We start from the raw sequence: 23,048 nt of genomic DNA, 5'->3' as shown, positions 1-23,048 counted from the left end.
CAACGGTGAAACAAGATGTCCAAACTCTTATGTTAGAGTAAACTGCAGAGTGTTTAATATGTAGAGAAAAGCCCGAACAAGGGAGTTATTTCAGACACAGCGATGGTTTCCTTCCTTATTTTCTCCATTTTCTCCTCACCATTTCCTCCCTTCTCTCCAACAATTATAATGATGAACTGTGCCGGCAGCAGTACAAGACACTGAATTTGTGAGATGTCATCTTAAACAGAGGTAGAGTAAGTCAGGTGGGAAAGAAGGGGAGGAAAAAAGAGTTTAAAAAGGAATGGTGTGGGCAAACTTGGTGTGGATCCACTCCAATAAACACTGTTTTTGGAGAGGATAAAATAAGAGAATTAAAAAATGATTTTCTAAATGAAGGAAACATAATTTGACAGCGAGTTTCAGATATTTTGGCACCAGACTGCTCATTAAGCGGTTTTGCATCCTGTTTTTTTGCCATTTACACAACATGTGTCAGTCCTGAGAGACAGAGAAGCTAGCTGGGAAATCCATCAATGAAGCGAAAATCAATGAAAAGAATATAGCCACAAGCAGCAATGAACAGGGTTCAAGCACAAGGAGCAGTCTTTGACTTAATATGACCTTCAGAAGAATTTGAAAACATGCCAGATGCATAAATTGCCACATGGTTGGCATGTTTGCATTGGTCACCCTGGGACTCAAACCAGGGACCTTTGTAACCCCAGACAAGGTGACTTACTGACGGCGCCACTGGGGAAGACATAGCTTTCCACACAGGCAATGACATCACATGTGCAAAACCGGGTGTATTTATTTTTGTCTGTTTACAACAGTCAAAATGTTGGTGAACTTAAACTTAAAGTAAAACTTAAGCCTTGAACTTAAAGATACAGATTTTAAAATGTATAATTTTAAAAATGGTATGAAATATCAAAAATTCAAAACAGTACTTTTTTCCAGTTTGGTCCAGATATGCTATGTGTCATATTTGGTGACGATTGCTCAAAATTTGTGGGAGGAGTAGTGAAAAAAAAGATTTGGCTATAATTCAAAATGGCCGACTATCTAGCCGGGCGCCAATGGGCGTGGCTTATATGGATAGTTTCACCTGGACCCACAGAATCAAGAATTTTGTGAGATTTACAGATCAAAAGTTATAGGCCAAAACGTAAAGTTTGTTGTTATGGCGCCACCATCTGGCCGATCGGTATAGTTTTTTTTGTCTGAGTAGTGAGAGAGATTGCAAACCTATCTGCCAAGTTCTCTGAGACCCAGATACTTTTAGGGCCAAAAAAGAAGAAGAAGAAGAATCCCTACAAGCTCCACTGCAAAAACGACCTATAGTTACATTTACGCCATCTAGCGGCCGTAGTAATTATGACGCGGGGAAGTGTTCAGATGACGTCAATATAAGATGATTCTATAAGATGATTTGCCTTATCAGGAGGAGGCGGGTTGAGTGGAAGGCTAGATAGATGACAAAAAGTGGACTTTGCTGCAGAAGACCACTGTTCACTTCCCATTTCCAAACGTGAGTCGGGACATTTTTTTAAAAAACGTAACGTTGTGGTGTTTACTGTTGCCATGACGATGACGGTAGCCTGACTTTAAGGAAGTCTAAACCATGTTTCAACTGATCATTTTAATCTAAACCATGATCTTTCCCAAACCCCAACCAAGTGGTTTTTGTGCCTAAACCTAACCAGACCTTAACCACAATATATTACGCTCCTATGGGTCATTCAGGAGTGCGTTATTACGGCTTAAATGACGTAAAAAGATGGCGTAAACGTAACTATAGCTCATTTTTAGACCTATACTGTCATTTACTTATGATGAGTTGTTTTGTTTGGTAGATGTGTTCCTACTTAGTGTTTTCATTGGCATTAAGCACTTCAAACCCAGGAGGTTTAACACAAACACACACACATCACACACACAGTGTGAAAAGAAGCCAATTAAGATCAACTGTTCACTTAACTTGTCATACTGTCATACCGCTGCGCAGGAACATGGGGATCAAGGCCGGTCTAATGCCATGGAAGGGAACGTGGGGTTAAAACGGGCATTCTTCCACACAACAGCTCATCTTTACCGCAGGGGAACAATATTCCTGCTTTTCACCACATGTCACATCTAATCTCCGTCTCCCTGGAGAAGCTTACATCTGAGAACATTCAGCAGGAGTCGCGGGAGCAGGGAGCCGCCGTGCAGGGTCTCCGTAAGCGGAGGTCCTGGGTCGTCCTCTGTTAAAGCCTGTGTGATTAAAGCCACACATAGAAGAACAGAACTCTACATTATAAACTAATGTTTGAAGTAGGACTGCAACTAACAATTATTTTCATCGATTTTGGTCTATAAAACGTCCGAAAATGGTGAAAAATGTCCCTCACTGTTCCCCACAGTCTGAGACAACGTCCTCAAATGTCCCAACCAACAGTCCACGACCCAAAGATATTCAGTTTCTGTCACAGAAATCAAATATTCACATTTCAGAAGAAGCTGGAACCAGACAGTGTTGACACTTTTTATCTTAAAGAACTACTCTGAACGATTAATCAATCATCCAAACAGCGGTGATTAATTTAATAGTTGGCAACTAATCGATTAACAGACTAATTGTTGCAGCTCTGTTTGAAATGCTGTAAAATGAAAAATGCAATTAGGTGCCTTTCCAAGAGGCAAGAAATGTTACATCTTCATAAACTTGTAAATATATGTACTAATTACCACATAATTTGTCAGCCAAGAAAAAAATAAAATTCAAATATTAAGGACATTTTTATCGGAGGATTTCCTGTTCCTATCGGGCTTTTATAATTCAATACAGATACAGAATTCACCCTTTTTACTGTGAGGAAACCCAGGCAGAGTCTCACAGACCCGCTGAGGAGATTTGGAGACAGGGAGACAGGTGCACACGCTGCTCTCTGTCTTATTGCTTTGCTGTTGCTCTTTTCAGTGAAAGGAAGGGAGAGGAAAGGTAGCCGCGCTAATAAGTTCAGTTCTATCCATCGGTTGCACTTGGTACGACAAGGGTTACTCCTTTGTGTGCCCCGACGTCACTCTGCCTCCCAATTACCACATTTACACACACACACACACACACACATGCGCACGCACACACACACACACACACACACACACATACACTCATTTATATTCAGGGAGAATTTTAAATGCTCTCCATTAAATTCATAAAAGATGGATTGTCTTTTAAAACCAAAAGTGATCTTCTCACCTTTTATACATTGTTATCTATACATTAAATAGTGTATACATTATACAGTGAGGGCTGGAAATGAGCCATCTCACTCTGAAAAGTGTCAAACCAGAGCTTTTATTAATAAAAAATAAAAAAATAATTAAAAAAAAGGAAATTCCAGTAATACTACACAGTGAAAAATACTGCTGGTCAGATGAGCTTTATGAGGCATAAAAAACTTTAAAAATAGAATCATCAGCAGAACTTGGCTCAAGAAATACTGATTGAATTTCACTGCTAGTTATAATGAAAGTGAGTAAAAGGAAAAGGCATGAGTCTCTATTTGTTCCTCATCCTACATGGTTAGCTAATTATGCATAATTAAAAGGTAAAAATATATATTCTGCATGTGTATGGCTGTTATCTCATTTTCTTTTCAATGAACGTATGATGATTGAATTTCAAATATGGCTTTAAAAATGCTAAAAATTTCAACTGTGTCAATATTTACATGTAATTTTCAGGTGACATTTCCCCTCCCTTAAGTTGAGATAGTGGTGGGTAGCGAGCGCCTGCAGTCGTACGTCTCTGTTTGGTTGCTGGCAGACTAAATGCCAACCTCCTCTCTCCTCGCGGTGCCTGAAGTGGAAAAGACTGCAAAAGTTGGGAGCAACAAGCTGACGCCAGACGGCTGCGAACGTGTCCTATCATCCGTATTAATCAGCCAGCGGTCTGATTTGAGATCAGTTCATTACCAGCGTGGAGGAATCAAATCCGAAACCCCCAGAAACACTATTAAGATAACACCCGCAAAATAACTGCCGGTGTGAGTAAAGGTGACAAAACCCTGTATGTCATCCTCCAAATCCAAAGCCTTCCTAATTCATGTTAAGGTTACATGTGGTCTCCTCGATATTATTTGCAGCGCTGAGACTTTTTCGAGGGTCATCAGATGGTGCCTGGTGCTGTAGTCGGTTCTGAAAGCAGGAAATGCCAGGCAGATAAAGCTGCTAGACTGCCATAAACACACACACACACACACACACACACACACAGTGACATTTCACATCTCCGCAGTGAATCTGGGAGCGTAACCAACACAACCGACCGAATCCAAGCCTTCCTAATTCATTCCTTCCCTCTTTTTTCGCTATCTCTGAGAGCACTCCTGCCGCTATCAAACTTTCAGCCCTCGTCTTCTCCGCCTATTCTGCTGTTTGAAATTACTCATGGTAACTAAATCTACACGTTTCACCTTTTTGTCTAAGTGGCCCTGACAAATCGGTCACATCAGGTGGCCTTTGGTGGAGACCCCCTTTGAGATTATCGCTCCCTAATGAAGTCATTCGAGTCAGGCGGGCACATTCCGATCTCTAAACGGGCAATCAAAAAGCACCGGAGTGATTTCTGTGCTCCGGCAGATGCCAAGATGGTGGCGACGGCAGACAATGGACATAAGGATGGAGGCAGATAAACAAAGAGAGACACGAGATAAGAGAGAGAAAACACAACAGATGGGAGCCATTTAAATACATAATAACACAACAAAAACTGTAATAAAGGAGTTGTGTAATAAGATTGAAAGACTATAGAAAGTAAGGATGGAGGGATGGAAGGAAAATATGAAAACGTATCTCTACACACAAGCAAAAACAAGTCCACAAAATACTATGACCAATGAAAATCAAGTCCCTGTAACTTTAGATAAGCAAGACGGACGGACGAAGTAACTGAACTAACAAATATTATCCATCTATTGATGACTGAGAAGCATTATTTTACCCATGAAGCTTTGCCTTTTAGAATAATTTCCTAAAATCGGGCGGTTTAAAGAACATGATCAATCAAGATAGAAAAGATGGACAGAGTGTGTGGAACAAAAGGAAAAAGGGGGAAAGAGAGGAAAGAAAGATAAAGAAGCAGAGAAATTGCAGCAGGGCAGAAAAAACAATTATGAAACTGTCCAGTCCTGTGCAACATATTGAGCTGATTCTCTTTCAGTGTGTCATCAACATGAATTTCGGCTACCTGTTAGTACACAATACTGTATACCGGTCAGCTCACTGAAGTCAATAATTGAATGATGATCCGTTGTCATGTGTTGATGATTCATTTAAGGGCCAAGTGATGTGGATGAAATCAAATATCAAAATATTTTTGACCAAATACACAAGTGGTTAAAGCAAATAATAGAACAGCTAGAACAGTCTGATTAAATTACATCACTTTAGTGTAATGCAGCCTTTAAAACCAGGAAAAGTCTCATATCACAATATATATATAATAGCAATATATTGCTCTACTTATTAATTACAAAAGCTCTAATTCATTTGTTAGTTACAAATGCCTGAGAGTTTCATTTGTTTTTAGCTATAATAGGCTTTTTGTTTCGAGGGAATATAACATGCACATTTCCAGATATATATATATATATATATTTGTATTCTGGGGCTTTACTAGAATATCTTTGCATGATTTACAGTTCAAAAAACTCTTTATTCATCTTATACTGGCTCTTTATGCAGCCCCTCAGTTCAGCCTCTGTCTGAAACCTCCAGCCTCTGAAACAGGCCGTTTTAGCTCCTGTCTCTTTAAGGGTTCCCTCCCGATGAGCTCGCTCTGTTCTGATTGGTCAGCTTCTCACTCGTTCTTTACTCGAAATGGTAACTTTAACTAATACATCTGTACATATTCAAGCCTGAATCCGATCCGAAATATACAAGTGGACAACATGAACAACCTGTGGAACAACCTTAGCAACAAAGACAAAACAAACGGACATGCACAAACAATCTGACATCATCACAAGGAAGGAGAAGAGGTAACACTGCAAATGAAGCGTTCAGAGCGGGCTGAAGGCCTGGCGTCTGACTTTCAGGGAGCATTTTTACACATGTTCACCTCAAGTTTTGGAAGATAGACCATGTTTAACATAGACATCGACGATATAAGTAACAGAAAATCATGAAAAGCCTATTATATCCCCTTTAAATTAAACAATTTTGACAAATCCATAATCTTTAATAGCTAAGGATCACTGTATTTCTAAAAACTGAGGATAATGACTCATCAGAGATCCACCTGCTGTGGGAAAAAGAACTAAATGTTATGACAAATTTAATCTTTTACATTTAAATTAAAGTGATTTGCTCTCATTTGCTTTTAGTGAAAGCAGACTCTTATAAACGATGTGATATTTAGCATTAAATCAGGACAGATACTAAAACAGCAGCACTTTAATGTCTGAATCTGCAGCAGGCATCACAATACTTTCATAGATCAACTCCACTGGTGGAAACTAAACATATGGTCGTGTTGAAATGAAATGAAATGAAAAATATAAGCGCTGGCTCTCGTAACCATGGTAATTATAGTCAGGTTATCAGATATAAGTGAAAATTTCAATATCATGCATCCCTGAGGCTCACAACAAATGTGTGTGCTCTCTTCTGGTTGTGTGTGATTCAGTGAAATATTACTGATGAACCGACATTTTGGCTGTACTTCATTTAAACTTGATCTGCATGAAAGCCAACGATCAGACGAGGCACACTGGGCAAACTCATTTGCATGCGAGTATGCGATCGGAAAAGTACTGACGGTCCATCTAGCGTCCTTGAGTGACCACAATTTACTGAACGGCAGACAGCTGACGGTGACAGTCTGCTGCGCCATGAGAGAAAAACATGAAAACATGAAGACTGACTGCAATAAAAACAAGAGAGGAGGGAAAATAAAGGCAAGAACACGAGAGGATGCAAACGAGTGAGCAAGAAAATGAAGATAAGAGTACTACAAGAACTACAAGATAACTCTAGTGTGTGCACGCTCTGCACGGTCCGGGCACTGCATTTCCCTCGCAGTTAAGTTCCGCTTTTTTTGTTCCGTCAACGTCACGTTATTAACTAACATTTAGAAGATCGATTTTTGACCCTTGTGACTTGATTCCTGGAGATAAGAATCAAGACATGAATCGATTTTTTTCACCCCTAAAAGGAGTAAAAACATAAACAAAACACAATCATTAACCAGCTCTGCCACACTTAATAAGGAGCTCAGAGAGATGACGGAGGAGGCGTAAGCGGAGGGAGCTGCGGGGTTGCCGCAGCAACTGAAATTAGAACCTGGGATAACAAGACAAATGAGAAATGTGTGGGACGACCCAGGTGAGACAGACGGCGGAGAGATGGGGAATAGAGAGACGGAAAAACAGACAGACGGACGGAGAGAGAGAGAGAGAGAGAAAAGCATTCACGGAGAGAATAACAGAGTCGCCTTCATTCCTGTGAGCGCAGCTAATACAACAAGGTGATAAATAAAATGCCTGAATGTCTTTTTTTTTCCCCCTTTAAATTCAGCAGCAGCTCGTTCAACATCATACATGAAGAAATGAGAAATGTGCTCATCATCCCAGTAAAAAACTTGCATACTGCAGCAGGATTATTGGAGCTGTGTGAAAACTGAAGCCAAGATGTAGAGTAGGCGTTTATATATTATTAATTTTACTTGTATTGCCCTTAATCACAGTTGATCAATGCCCATACTATAAAAATAAATAAAACCAACGCCATCAACCTCAGACCCTCAATGGAAACTCATTCAAAAACTTGACTCGGCTATTTATCAGTAAACAACAGAGACAATGATTTTTTTTCACTGTCATAAATTCGGAAGCACCTTTCTCATCATAGATGATAAACATGAATTAAACTGTGAGTAGTTATCAAGCACCTTTCTGGCTCTGCTTGGAGGTTGCCAAGAGACAGATAATACCAACTGGAGGCTGGCAGTTTATAAGGTCTCAGTGTTGAGACCTAAAATGTCAATATTGGTCCCAAGGGAAGGAATAATTAAGGCATAAAGATCTAAAAGGCTCGTCGCATATGGCTGGCCAGCTGTCACATCTGTCTGTTCAAATTAATGCCGGTAACAACAAGGCCTATACTAAAGCAGCGGCAGAGTATGTAATGGCTGAGCATTAAATGTCAGCTGACTGAGCTACAACTAAAGGCTCGCACAGTGAATGAGTAAAAGCCTGGCATTTAAAACAATACACAAGATCCACGTCTCATTTTAGACGTTCACTCCCGAGTGGGTTGTCTCAAAAAAAAAAACAAAATCTATTCCCTGTGGTTCTACTTCACAAATCCCTGGTGTTCAGAGTTACGGGGAGCAGCGCTGCAGAACCAGCAGGAGAGTATTTAACTCTGCAGAATTCCTGCAGGATGTCTGATCAAAAGGTCTCCTCTTTTCGGGCAGAGGAGTGTTTTACGGTGACGATCCCTCGAGGACCTTCGGTTGCAAACATCTGCCCTGCTGATGTGTCACTGAGCAAGACGCTGCTCCGCTTGCCAGCGCCAGGAAAACTGTCCCCTGACGCTTTCCTCACTAGAAAAATGACAGTATCGGTTGTCTGGTCCAATTCCTACAACAACTTACTAAGCAACCTCTCTTTCCATAAACGTATCCAGATCTTAACCGTAGAGGAAGCAAATCGAAAACCCTCATATACACTAGGGAGCATTTTGGAAGGTACTGCCAAACAACCTACATTATTTTGTCTGTTAAGTATATAAGGACTTGCTGCTGGTTGTGCATCTAGCTGTGTGCTCTGGCCAAAAGAAAAGAGAATTTCTCCACAGGGATAATGAAGGTATCACTTTTGTGGCCTTTGCAAATCTCTGTCGGCTCATTTTGGTCCAAATCAGTGAACAAGTTGTTGCTCTGGTGCATCCGTGCACAGGCTGCTCTTATGATAACCATAGACAAATTCCATTTCAGCCATAATTTATCAACAAAAGCCACACAGGAAGCAAATTTCGCAAAACAAATATGATTGCAGTCCGTGTCACTTTATCTCGGCTTTGTGGACTTGCAGTCTTGGCTGGAGTGTTTACACTGAGCTTTAACACTTCATGTCTGCTCTTTTACAGAGTTTAGTAATGTGCCATTTATTGAGGAAGCATTTCACGGTATCTTGAGTGCAAGTTCGCCCTTGGTTCATTCTGTTATGCTTGGCTTTTCAAGCATGAGTAAGGACCGGCTATCAGATGACAACATCCGTTTCCTTCTAGCCGTAAAACTGCATTTCAGGGTCACTTCTTGTAGATGAAGGTGTAACTCCTGACAAACTGCCTTGCAGGTCCACAATATCATGCATCTCAGAGCAGTTATTATTTGATTCCAGCTGAGTTTAAAAGCCACAACTCTCACCAGTCTAGGACAAAATACATGAAAAGCTCAATGATTTAAATGCACTACTTTAAAACTGGTGCAGATGCATCCTGACTGAGGCTACCACTCGGACAGATCTAGTGAGGTGGGTTTGGACGGGCATATATTGAGCGCCTCCCCGGGAGTCCAGAGGTTGTATCTGTGTAAGAGGAAGCTGGGGATGTGTGTGGCAGGCAGCTGGCAGTAGTGACTGACAAGTCAGGTGAGCGCTGTGGTCTGCTCACGCGTGCAGATCCGGCTCCTCTGACTGATCTGAAGTGGCTTCAATTAACTGGAGCAGCCAAGTGTGAGGGAGGGGGCTGAGGGGGGGGGACAGACCCCAGACATGCCTCCTGACAGATTTTGGCAGGGGGTGGGGGTAAGATGAGTGGGTCCCTCTGACAGGTCCTCTAATGCCCCACCAACTCTCCTCAACCTTTCTCCATCTCCTCTTAGCTAATTACTAAGTATCCATATGGAGACACTTGTCACTGTGATCACAGCAAATTGGCTGTAACTGCAGGGTCAGCAAGGACTGTCTTTCGCTCGCGTACAGGCGCACGCACAGGATATACTCATCTTGTCTTGCACAAAAAACAAAACACACGATAGTTTTCATCATTTTCAGTACTGAGATTATTGTGAGTTTTCTCGGAGAAGAGAAATTAAGTCAGAGCCAGAAAATCAAATATCACAGACGCTGCCTCACATATATATATACTATAAATATATATACCATAACCATATTCATGTTTATTTTGCATGAGGCTCTGTCTGTATGATAATATAGAAAGGAGGTGATTAAATATCCCCGGCGTTTCTCAACATATCCTACACAGAGATTTAATTTTCATGGATATATGCTAAGAAACCCTGCCAGGTGAAATGCTAGTGTAGGTGCAAGAGCTTAAAAGGCTATCAGAAATAATCAATGTTTATATTAAATAATATAATTTAACTTGCATTAAATTCACCTCAGGGCACCACCCTTAAAAAAAGGGAAAATTCATAACCAATTAATTAGTTTAGTCTCATTAAAATATACTAAACAATCAATTTGGAACTCTGATTAATAATTAACTTAATAACAACAACAACAATTACCATATCAATAGCTGGTGAAGGTTGAAGGGTTTTGGAGCTCTGAAGGATGGCGGCATTCACTCCTGTGCAACTTTAAATAGACTCAAAGGCATTTATCAAGGGTAAAAACACACAATATGTAATATAACTAAATGTGCTTAACTAAGGAACAAATTGAAAATCTTGACTGGTGGTACTATACTGTATACTGGTGTTTGTGTGTGTGTGTGTGTGGGTGTATGTGTGTGTGTGTGAACAAAGGAAACAGACAAAACAAAATGGCGGACTCTGATTCAAGATAGTGGCTAAAACCGCATGTGCGTGTGTGTGTGGTTATGTTTAAGGCCAATTCACATATGGCACAATGCCAACTTAGAAAGAGGACAGTTTGTTTGCATGCAAGACGTGGTAGTTACCAGACATAACTCCAGGTCTATAAATACATGTGTGAAGCATAACGAACATCAACTTAGCGATGTGGTTATCCAATAAGCTAACTATGAAAGGACTTCACAATAATAAAGCTCAGTGAACAATGTTGAATCAATACATGTACACTGATAAAAGATAAGCAGTCCTGTGCTCAGCTGTGTGCCGTTACGCTATGCTACGCCCAGCTAACGTTGCCAGTCCGTGAAAGTAGAGAGGCTCTTTTTGGCGTTCTGTTTTGCTAGCTGGTGATTCTGTTGGTTGTGGGTGAGCCATGCTGGGAAAGTTGTGGTTCTGATGTCGAATGATGCAGTCTTTGCTGCAGAATTAGCAACTCGCGGCTAACTTGCTTCATGGCTACTGTGGTTTGCAGAGTTAGCTAGCAGCCTTTGTGTCGTTGCTGCTGGCGCTAAATAGACTTGTTTACTCTCGGGTGGCGGTGCGTACTTAGCTAACCAGGGATCTTAAATGTCTTAGAGCAGACTACATGGAGGTCAGAGAGCCATCAGGTAAGACAGTGGGCAGAGAAAAGAGAGACAAAAAAGGGGGAGCTGGGTTTTGTTGGCCTGGTCGGGGCGTAGTCCGTAAGGGGATCGCACGACGTGATTTAGCCAAGTAGAACGTGTTCCTGGATCAACATTGTGATCCAGGACCGCAATGTGGATGTTGATCCAGGAACACGTTCTACTTGGCTAAATCACGTTGTGCTAAGGGGATCAGGTTACAGCTACAGGAAGTGTTTGGAGAAGAAGTGCAACTGTTCCCTACACTAGTTTCATTATGAATATATATGTTGGAATGTGGAAAATAGATTTTAACTGTGTCCATTTCTACCTTCCGACTTGTTAAACTTGTACTTGATGAAACAGTAAACCTTCCTGTACACAACAACCGACTAATATATCACATCAATAATCAATCATTCACTATTTTCTCTACTATTATTCACCTCTTATGGCCTGTAGCTGAACAGAGTGTGCTATTTTACACCCTGTCTCTCCATCCAGCTTTTGTTCTTGCTCTCTTGCTGTTCTTGCTAGTTTTACATTACCTAATTAACATGGAGAACTTTTTCAGGGGAGGCATGAAACACACAGGCCCACATAGTTTCCCCTGAAGATTACATTTTATTGTTGTTGGGTTTTTTTCTTTGGCCTCTCATGTTAGCACATCCTCTATCCTCTCCGCCCTCATTTCCCCCTTCTAAAAACCTGATCTCCTTCCTCACTTTTTTAGACTTTTGTTAGAACCGGGTTCAATTTCCACCTTTAAATGACGGCCGGATACGACCCGAAACTTCTTTCCCGGCTGCCATTTATATGATCAAGTGTCTTCCGCATCCTCTGTTCTCTCGCTACTTGGTATTCCTCGACTGGTAGCCTTTAGATCTTCTGTCACCTTCATTCTTTTTGAAGGTTTGTGTTTTTATTCAAACCATCTACCTTATTTGTCATTCTAGACCATCCATTTCTTCTTACTATTTGATTCAACGCCAGCCATCTGAGAATAGGTCTGTTGCTCAAAAAAAAAAAACCCCAAAACAAAACAAAGTGTAGTTCGCTTGAGAGCAAATTACTCAACTCTAACTTAGCAGCTCATTATTTTCAACAACATGTTTTTTAGAGCAGCTGCGGAAGATAAATACTGTCTAAAGTGCAGTCTAGACAAATCAAATTAACTTGCATTTTGAATTCACACCATTTGAAAATTAAATAAACATGTAAATCAAATTTACTGTAGACCTTTTCAATAGTGGTCTGTATGTCTGTGCTGACAAATTACTGCAGAAAACAAAGCACCAGACAGACTGTAATATCTCTAAGACAGTTAAAAACTTAAACACTTTATTTAATGCTCTTAACATCAGTTTAAGGCCCTAAGTAGGGGCTGCAACTATTATATATATAGTAATCCTTTTCATCATCCATCAATCTGTTATTTTCTCAATTGATCAATTAGTCGTTTTCTCTATAAAATGTCAGAAAATGGTGAAAAATGCTGATCATTGTTTACCAAAACCCAAGGTGACGTCCTCAACCAACAGTCTACAGCTCAAATATGTTCAGTTTAATATCATAGAGGACTAAAAAAAAACAGAAAATATTCACATTTGAGAAGCTGAAATCAGAGAAAAAAATGACTCAAAACAACTAATCGATTATCAAAATAGTTGGTGATTGATTTTCTTGCCATATCAGCTCATGTGTGTTAATGTTTGTCATTAAAATGAAGTAAAAACATCATAAGTTAAAAGCCTCCATATACCCATATCCCAACTCCCCCTCCCTCCCCCTTCCACAGTATACTTGCCATTTCCCTATATTGGTACAGACCAGTGCCCCCCCTTCCCTCCCCCAGATCCTCACCCCATTTGGTACTCACCTAGATCAAAGTCCCTCGCACATCTGTTCCGCTTGCCGCTGTCACCACTAGCCAGCTGGACTCTGTCCGTCAGGTCTCTCTGTCTGTAGGTATGTCAGTGCTGCGTGTCTGTCCAAAGCCTGCGCTTTGTTGGCAAGCTGCAAAATGCAAACAGTGGAAAGAATCAACAAGACTGTAGTTGTGAGAGCTAGTGTGGGTGTGAGCCAGTGCCTTATCATATTCTTGCAAGAGACTCCTTGTCAAGTTGACTGTTTGTGTGCGCATCTGTTATGTAGGAGACTTGAATGCAGAGTATTTTTTTGGAGATAGAGTGTGTGTGTGCTTGTGTGTGTGTTTGTGTGACAAGATATTACAAAGACACATGTTTTACAAAGACTGTACACAGCGAGGCGGAACAAAGTGGGACAAGGGGGGGGCCCTCCTTACGTAATTACACCCGGCATTAAAACACTAATCCAAACACAAACTGTATCTGGACTGTATCCAAACAGCAAACTAAGCCACAGGTGTAAACACAGCCATGACGGAAAGCAATCTCATTCCACAAATCAGATGATGGTGCTTAAAGCAATAAGATTCAAAGACGGCTTAATGCTTCCTTAATACTTCTTGGGCATATTTACACTGACCCATAAATATGGATAAAAAAAAAATCTTTGTGGATATAATTCAGATGTACACGCTGCATGTTAATGTGATGTATAAAAGGGCCCACAGAGATCCCCGATAACTATACAACCATCTGACAGAACAGACCCACGGTGGCACTCGACTCTAGCGTAGAGGTATGCTCTGGCAGTCTCATTAAAATCCTCCAAGCCTAATTCTCTTTCAAATACCACCTCTACCTAAATAAACATGACCGACCGAGGACGCTTACTCATACTCCGCATGCCTGCCAAAAAACAGACGAGCAGGATTTCACAGGGCCGACCGGGTTCGCTTTGCCAAGTATTATTCTAGAAAGGTCTGCGGATTGTAACACAATGTCTAAAGCTAAACAGTCACCATGATGCTCATAATGCAGCCAGTCCATAAAGATGCCCTGACACTTTAAACATTTAAACTAGGAAAAGCTGGCTGATTTGAGTCAATTTTCTTTTATATGCGGCTCATAAAGTACAAAGCTGTGTTTTAAAATGGCTATAATGACTTGAAACAGCTACAAAATTGTGAGTCATAAGTTTCCTCAGAAGTCAAATAAATTCTGACACTAACTAAAACACTAAACACCGACTTACATTCGGCCCAGACGGACTGTGCAAAGAATAGGCTACTTTTTCCACACTTTGTATTCATGACCGGTAACCGAACTGCCTGTGGGGTTTTTTTTTTTTTTTTTACCTCAGAGAGGGAAGAAATGATCTACATGAATGAATGAAATATCTTAAGATCCGCGTGTTTACACATACATACCGAGGAAATGTCAATCAGATGCAAAATACAGAGGTTGAGCCCTGAAAGAAATGTCAAAAAGGTAGCTGGGCTCTGTGATATGTGTGTGTATGTGTGTGTGTGTGTGTGTGTGTGGGCTCAGAGCCGTTTGATCAATAGCTATCCTGAAATGAATACGTGATCGTTCTCACTGACTCAACAAAGCAGACGTGCACTCTCGAAAACCTGACAACAAAATAGACATGACCCAGATCAATAGGCCCCATTTCAAAAATCTATTTAATACCAACCTAGTTTGATGTAACACTTCCAAACACGGCAGAGTGGGTACGGAGTGAACATCCTGCCAAACACCTCTTCAATATGATGAATGGAGGATTTTCGTTTGTTTTTTTTATGACATTTAGCAGTCAAGTTGGTATTGTAACATCAGTTATGCATTTTTCATGATTGTGGTTTTACATTCTTTTCTCTTTTCACCATTTGAGAATGAGGTATGTAGCGTATTATCCCATTGCTACGGAGAATACTGGTTATTTTCAGATGGGTAGATAGTAGGGGGAGGCTGCGGCTCAGGGGTTCGTCCACCAATCAAAAGATTGGCGGGTCGATCTCCGGCATCTCAGATCTGCATTTAGAAGTGTCCTTGGGCAAGATACTGAACCCCAAATTGTTCCTGAAGGCTGTGCCATCGGTGTGTGAGAGTGTGTGTGTATTAGAAACTCCTCCTGATGAGCAGGTTGGCACTTTACATGGCAGCATCTGCCATCAGTGTATGATATTTACCATAACTGCACGGCTTTGGCACAGCAGCCTCATCACTAGTCTATATTAACAACTGGCAGGCTATTAGTTTCAGCTTAAAAAATGCCAACAGTGTTCAGGGTAGTGCTGACAAAAATGCCAACAATTTTGTTAATCTTTTTATTTACTTATCAAGAAAAAAATGCCAAACTGGTTCCAGCTTCTCAAATGTAATATTTGTTGCTGTTCTCAGTTTTATATCACTGTAAATTGAATATCTTTGGGTTTCAAACTGCTGGACAAACAAAACCAGCTTTAAAAAGACATCACCTTGAACTAATGGGCATTTTGTCACATTTTATAGATTAAAAGACTATCAAAAAACAAAACCAGCAACTCTGTAAGGCTGTACTTAGGCACAGTATTGCTTTGAGCTAAATGCTAACGCTAGCATGGCAACATGCTAACAATGACAATGCCAACATACTGATGATTAGCAGATTTACCATGTTCATCCCCTTAGTTTAGCGTTTAGCAAATCTCAAAGCCACCAATCCAATAGCTAACATGTCAGTCAAAAACACAAATGTCAACCTCATGGTGGCGCTAGCAGTAAAAAAGTAAGGAGACCATGAAGACCAAGTGGCAAATCTGACCTGCTGGTGGTGCTACAGAAAAGTCATTAGGATTCATCCGCTGGGAACCACGAATGGCTGTTCAAGATTTCATGGCAATTCATCCAGCAGTGGTTAAAATATTTCAGTCTGGACCGACCGACATGCCACTGCACCGCTTTAAAGATGTAAAAATAGGCAGATTATCATTAGTTGCAGCTAATAGTCCCACTCTCAAGACTAAGAATGGTCATCCTTTTTGTCTATAATGGTTTCAAATATTCACACTGGTCAGCAGTGTGATACTGGGTTGTGACCACAGGAAATGAGGTATGACCTGGCGCTTGTAACAACCCCATCACCAGTTTGGATAAGCAGGATGGGACCCGGCCTTCACGACCTTCCTGTCTTCTCCGTCCAGCATAGTTTGCCCTCTTGTGACTTTGGCAGCCTCGAGTGGTCAGTTAAGATGGCAAAAGATGACAACAGACGTCGCCGGGGAAATCGCCAGGGTCAACCAGTCACGGCTTAGTGGCACGACTGGTCGACCCTGGCGATGTCTGAGCATCATGAGACAGCACGACGGTCTGCTTGGGAAAAAAAATAAAAATAGAGAAAGAGGATGGAGCTGCCAGACAAGGAGGTGAGGAAACAAAAAAAAAAATACAAGGGCAGGGAAAATAGAAAGCAGAAAAATGAAGAGCCGACAAGACACAGAGGAGGAAGAGGCAGGATGAAAGATAGGTCGATGTACAACAGGCTGACGAAATAGAGCGAGAAAGACAGAGAGAGAAACAGCAGTTCAAACAATAGTCAAGAAACAGAGCAACAAGAAAAAGGAGACACACTAAAGGGATAGAAGACAAATTAACCAAAGGGCAGACAGGGACATGAAGAGACGGGGTTAGTCCAAAAAAAAAACAAAAAAACAAGTCAGACTCAATTCTTCTCTCAAAAGAGTGGACGAAGAAAGGCCTGCTCCTCTCGGTCTCGCTCAAACCCGCACAGACGTTAACAGATCAATATGTAGAGAGGAACTAAACGCCAGGGGGGTTACATCAAGCGCTTGACTACATTCAAAAAGAGCCACAGAGGAAGAATAACTGACACAATTAAGAGCATAACTGTCATCAGAGCCAATCAACTCGGTTTCACACACACACACACACACACACACACACACATACGGGCGCTGAGGGAGGGATGAAGGGCTGCTAATTCCCGCTAGCTATACAGCGAAGGCTACTCGCAGTGAATACCAGATACCTCGAAAGGCTTAAAGGCTACAAGCGTTCTGACGCAGAAGAAAACATGGGACACATGTAGAAAATCTCTCCCATCGCAAAACACGCTCCCGGCTCATTTGCATCCTGAGAGAAAAGCTGACATTTAAGAGGCCCTGTGACATGAAAAATACATTTTCCCAGTTTTAATCCCACGTCCCTGTGTTAATTGTTCATTTATCTCTCGTTATATGCCAAATATGAGTCGGAAAAAATCAGTGTCAGAGTGTTTTTACATCAAAATCCTGGTCTTTTCTCTTCCTGTAAAAGGAGGATTTTGGATATCAATGTGCAAAAACTTTTTAATTCATTTGTCTCTCCCTCGTCTTCCTCCTGATCTAACGACAGGTGAGGGAGGCGTGTGTGTGTGGAGCGCAGTTTCCTCTTTGCGGCTCTGTTGTCGCGCTTAACTCTGTAAGCCCCGCCCACTTTTTTTAGCAGCCCAATCAAATAAAGCTAAAGATGCTCTCGCTCCTGTTTGACTGGGACTTTAAATATAATCCTGCTGACATGCAACAACCCACACGTGCATCATCAAGAGAGTGATGTGTGATTCGGGAAACCAATCACAGGTGGATGCTCGCTCTGACTCAATAAAATACAAACTGAATTTAATAAGCTCTTTACATTTCCTCTTCCATTTCTCCGTCTTTCACAACTATCATTCATCCGACCTCCATTTCTCTCCCCCCCCCCCGACTACCGCCTGCCCTCCCTCGCTGGCGTTTTTTCATTCTAAATCCACTTCTCTGCCCTCCATCTTTTTCCTCTCTCTCCATCCAAGACAACAGCCATTCCAGAAAGAGGGCCATCAATCTTCTTCAATGAGACCGGAGTGCGAGAGAGAGTGCCAAGGCTACAGCAGATTACTATCTCTCCTTACCTCCACTCAGCACTGGATAACATGTAGGAGGAGAGGACGGGCACAGGACGGAGAGGCGGGGGGGGGGGGGGGGGGGGGGGTCGAGGAACCAGTCGAAGAAACAATCTCAGATAGCAGGCGGACGCATTAGCTAGATCTTAAAAGCCCCGAACAAACTTCCAACAGCGGAGGCTCGTCGGGTAAAGAAGCACGGCGGCCGAATTTAACAGCAACTCAAAACCTGAACCTTGATTTATCTCCACGGAGACATGAGCTACTTCAGCTTTCATCGCCTGTAAACAGTTGGTTTTCATTATTATTTATTTTCATTATCAATTACTGATCATATTCATCTATAAAATGTCAAAAAAACATGAAAAATTCCTATTTTTTGTCAGTTTTTGTCAGTCCAAATAGGGCTGCAACTAATGATTACTTTCATCTTCTGGTCTATAAAATGTCAGAAAGTGGTGAAACATTTCCATTACTGTTTCCCCCCCAAGTCCAAGGTGACGTTCTCAAACCTACTTTACAACCTAAAATGTCTTGTTTTGTCCCGACCAACAGTCCACAACCCAAAGATGTTCAGTTTACTGTCACAGAGAACTACATATGTACATTTAAGAAGCTGGAACCAGAGAGTTATTATGACTTTTCTTCAATGAATCACAATCATTAATTTTCTGTCGACTTATTAATTGATTAATCGTTGCAGCTCTAAGTCCAACAATTCAAAATCTAAAGGTATTTAAAAGACAAGCAAATGTTTTCAAAATTAAGAGTAATCTATTTATTGACTAATTGTCAGGGTTGAAGGACGCATTTGACCAAATCTGCTTATTTAATCCGAATCCCCCCATCAAATTTATTTAGAGTCAACTTTAAAAAACTTGCAAGTAAGTAAAGCTTCAAATTAGTAAAACTCAGAGATCTGTATTGAGCTGATAAACAACAAATTGGGAAGTGCGCCTTGAATCTGACAGCGATGTGAGACAAAAACACGGCGATCGATGTCCACAAAAAAGGGAATGAATGAATCTATGATATTTGTTTGTCTGAGAGTGTGTGATTGTTTGGCCCTGAGGAAGGTGTTTGTCTTGTTTTTTATCATGTAGTCGCTATATTAAGGCTTTTTAACTTTTGTACTTTAAGGAAACAGTGATTTTGGGGGGAAAATGGATTCATCTGTGTTTAACTTTTGTTGGATAAGAAACGCTACGGTTTTCAGTGGCGGCCTGACTTAGATACAACCTGAATGAGATAAATAAAAATGAACTTCTGTGACTGATTTAATGTATCACACAAATTTGCAGCTTTCTTACTTTGCATGTATTAGTTTTCACATACAACCTGTTCCAGCTTGTGGAGCTTTAAGTACTGATATGATGTAAATGAAAGTTTAACTAAGAGATTCTCCAGATGTTGCCATGACGCAATCCACAAGATCATTTCCAGAGATAATTTTGATAATCGAATATCAAATGGTTTTAGTCATTTTTTTGGAAGAAAAAAGCCAAACATTTACTGGTTCCAGCTGGTTTTTTTGGTCATAAATGATGGTAAACAGAATATCTTTGTGTTTTGAACTGACAGATGAAGACTCTATCTTTGACTCAGGGAAATTATACGAAACATTTTTCATTATTTTCTGACATTTTATGACATTTATATATTAACAAAAAGAATCAGCAGGTTAATTGGTAATGAAAATTATAGTTAGTTGCAGTCCTACTCATATCCCTGGAGTGCGGTCGCCACTGTTGGTCTCTATTAATCTACAAAAAAACACAATCCACTTGTAGTAGAGTGGTGCTACAGAGTAATGATACCGCCTCGCAGAGAGAACATTAACCAGATAGCACTCAAAAGTTTTATTAGAGAATTAATATTAATTAGCTACAGCTGATATAATCTGCCCCTTTGACATTTTAACCGCTGAAAGTGATGGTCAGCCATGGCTAGAAATGCTGCATAAATGTTTACTACACTGTTCTTGGCTAATAAAAAGAGTGAGGAGAGGGAAAAAAAAAAAGGTTTGATAAGATAGATTTGTTGGAGCTGAACGAAAACGAGAACTGGATCCAAAATGGAACCGTGCCACGCTAAATGTTTCCTCACTTGCACGGATGTGAGTAAACAGAAAGCGTGCGGAGCAGCTGATGTTTAGACGCCACAAGATTATTGGTGCATATATGAATCTGTGTGTGTGTGTTGCAGAAAGTGTTAGATCATAATTTTGCAGATTGATGATATCAGAAGACTCTGGGAGGAGTGTGAATGTTTGTGTGTGTGTGCGACAGGGACACTGACACTCACAAAAAGGTGGAAAAGCCGGAGCCGTGACCTTGCAGCCGAGAAGGGTTTTTAACGAGCCGCCTCACTGCCCTGTGTGTGACGGTGGCAATATTTCACACACACACAAACACACACACACATCACCAGTAAACCCAAAGCCAAGTGTGTACTTCTGAGGAACGCCCAAAAGAGAAAAGAGATGGGACAAACAGGAAAGAGGAGGAGAGAAAATTTCCAAAAAAAAAGGCATCAAATTTTGCATAAAAAGCTTTGAACACAAGTGTGTCACAGCCGAGGCTCTGAGATCTCTTCATTCCAAGGACACGACGAGACCACCACATTATAGCTCTGACAGCCACGTTCACAATTGAGCTTGATAGGGCTAATCGCTATGCAGCTCTCTCTCGCTGCGGAGAGAACCTACACGGGGAGTTTTGTCAGGCATAATAAACTCTCCTTGCGTTGTCATAGCGCCGTTGAGGAGGAAGGTTAAACTTAGAGCTGTCTGTAAAGCTGTCCCTCTGCAGCAGCAGCAGCAGCAGCAGCAGCGGCGGCAGCAGCCCTCTGACGGAGGATCAGCGTACTGTGGCTTCTGTCGGGGGCCTCTGGGCCACACAGCGACGAAGAGGAGGAGGGGGAGGAAGGCTGCGGTGGGGCTCAGCCCGGCGCTAAAGACTTTGACACTAACATACTGATCGCTGGTAATTGATTCGTCTGGTGAGGAAGGTGTAACATTAAAAGGATAAAAAAATGGCAGCGGTAGCAGTGGCGGCGGCGGCGCAGCACCGAGGCCTAATGTGAGCTGATGGGGCCGACGCCGCCTGTCACACGCCGTCTTAATCATACGAGAAGGGAAGATTCTTGAGACGTACCATCGAATCACTATCAGCCACGGAACCGCTCGGCACCCTCAAAGGGGCTTTGATCAGCGGCGGGGCTGAGGGGGAAAAGCGAGGGTGCGCGCGGGCCAAGGACAGCGGTGAGACGGAGGCGAAGGACGGAAAGATAGACGAGGGAGACGGGCGTCCTTCGCCGTCGCAGGACGGCCCTGAGATATCACATGACAGGACAGAAACAGCAGAGTGTATCGATGACCGGCACCCCAAGGGTCAAACAGCGTTACAAACAGTCATTGAACTCAACTTGGGCGATAACCTTGTCCAGTCTGGTAACCCTGATGTGCAGTTTTATTTTTATTCAAAGTTCATCCAGTCTAGACGCTGAAATAGAGTCAAACAATGAATCAAATCACAGAAGGTTCATCACAACACAACAGTTTTGATGATCAGTTAACAATTCGAGTCATTTATGAAGCACAAGTCAAACTTTACCTGGTTTCCTGCTTCTCAAATGTGAGGATATGATTATTCTCTCTGTTATATATTACTGAACACTGAAGATCTTTGAGTTTTGGACTGTTGGCTGCACAAAACAAGACATCTGACAACACCCAGGAAATGAACACAGGCATTTTTCACTATTTTCTGTTTCTTTATTAAGAAAATAATTCACAGATTGACTGATAACGAAAATAATCTTGCAAACTGCACTGAACTAAACCATTGCTCCAACAGAGCAGAGACAAGAGTCTGTTTTGTTATTTTCTATATTAGCTGCATGTATGTTTGTAGACATGTTGGACTAGTTCTCTGTTGCAATAAAATGATACAAAAATAAAAAAATTTAAAAAAGCAGAGGAGATGAAAATAAATGCAGTCTGTACAAGATGTTCAGGAGTTCATTTATTAACTGTATTTGCTTCGCGCTCGCAATAATTAAAACGGAGCACAACAGTCAGCTATTATTGTAGTTACAATTTAGCTAATGTTATTCTCATTATATTATAATAACACGACTACTGTTGTGTTGTAATAATCTGCCAACTTTTTATAATTGGTTGGCAGCTGTGGGGGGAAACATTTATAGGTCATCTTAGTAAATCTGAGCCTTGTCATTTTTCAGAGGTGATAAACTAGTTTTTAACCTGTTCCACCTGCTTCTTAACGTGTCGTGACATGGAGCGCCGGTTCTAGTGAACCCCTCGCTAGCTTCGTTGTTAACATGTAATGGAGACGCACGAGTTGAGTCTAGTATCGGTGACTGGGGTGTGCCTATCTGCTGAGTGAACTGATGAAGACGGAGGGCTCCCAGTAGCCTTACAGTCAGAGCGTTGATAAATTGGCCAGCCTCCACCCCCTTTTTTCCCCAACTGCAAGGATGTGTGTGTGTTTGTGTGTTTGTGTGTGTGAGAATCAGGCATGGCCGCCTGCTAGACTGGAACTAATAATATTAAGTGGCAGGAGCAACCGTTTTCATGAACACACAGAGGCCAGGAGCACCGAGGAGCAGCAGGAAGGCCTCTGTTATGTCACCGAGCGGTCGACATAAAAAGAGCCGTTTGGGACGACGCGCACGCTCCTCCACGGCGCCGACGCGCTCACCTTTACCGAATTAAAGGCTGCCGAGCACAAACAGCACGAGACGGACGGACAAACACGCGTCTCCGCCTCGTGCCGCGGACATAAACACACATCGCCTCGTGTCGGGAAAAATGGCTGGTG

The 23,048-nt window shown here is 41.6% G+C and overlaps 1 protein-coding gene across 2 annotated transcripts in view; it reads right to left on the bottom strand.

Annotated features, from left to right (window-relative positions):
• The window catches only part of spop (speckle type BTB/POZ protein), a 92,261-nt gene that overhangs the window by 58,033 nt on the left and 11,180 nt on the right, over window positions 1-23,048 (bottom strand). For both annotated transcript variants that reach the window (XM_067616524.1, XM_067616525.1), the window contains exon 2: window positions 13,295-13,431. The gene's annotated coding sequence lies outside the window, so the exon portion shown is untranslated. The remainder of the gene's footprint in view (window positions 1-13,294; window positions 13,432-23,048) is intronic.

Source organism: Thunnus thynnus, chromosome 17 (assembly GCF_963924715.1).
Source record: "Thunnus thynnus chromosome 17, fThuThy2.1, whole genome shotgun sequence".
Taxonomy (NCBI): Eukaryota; Metazoa; Chordata; class Actinopteri; order Scombriformes; family Scombridae; genus Thunnus; species Thunnus thynnus.
The sequence above is the reverse complement of the archived record's forward strand: the minus strand, read 5'-3'. Positions and strand labels throughout refer to the sequence as shown.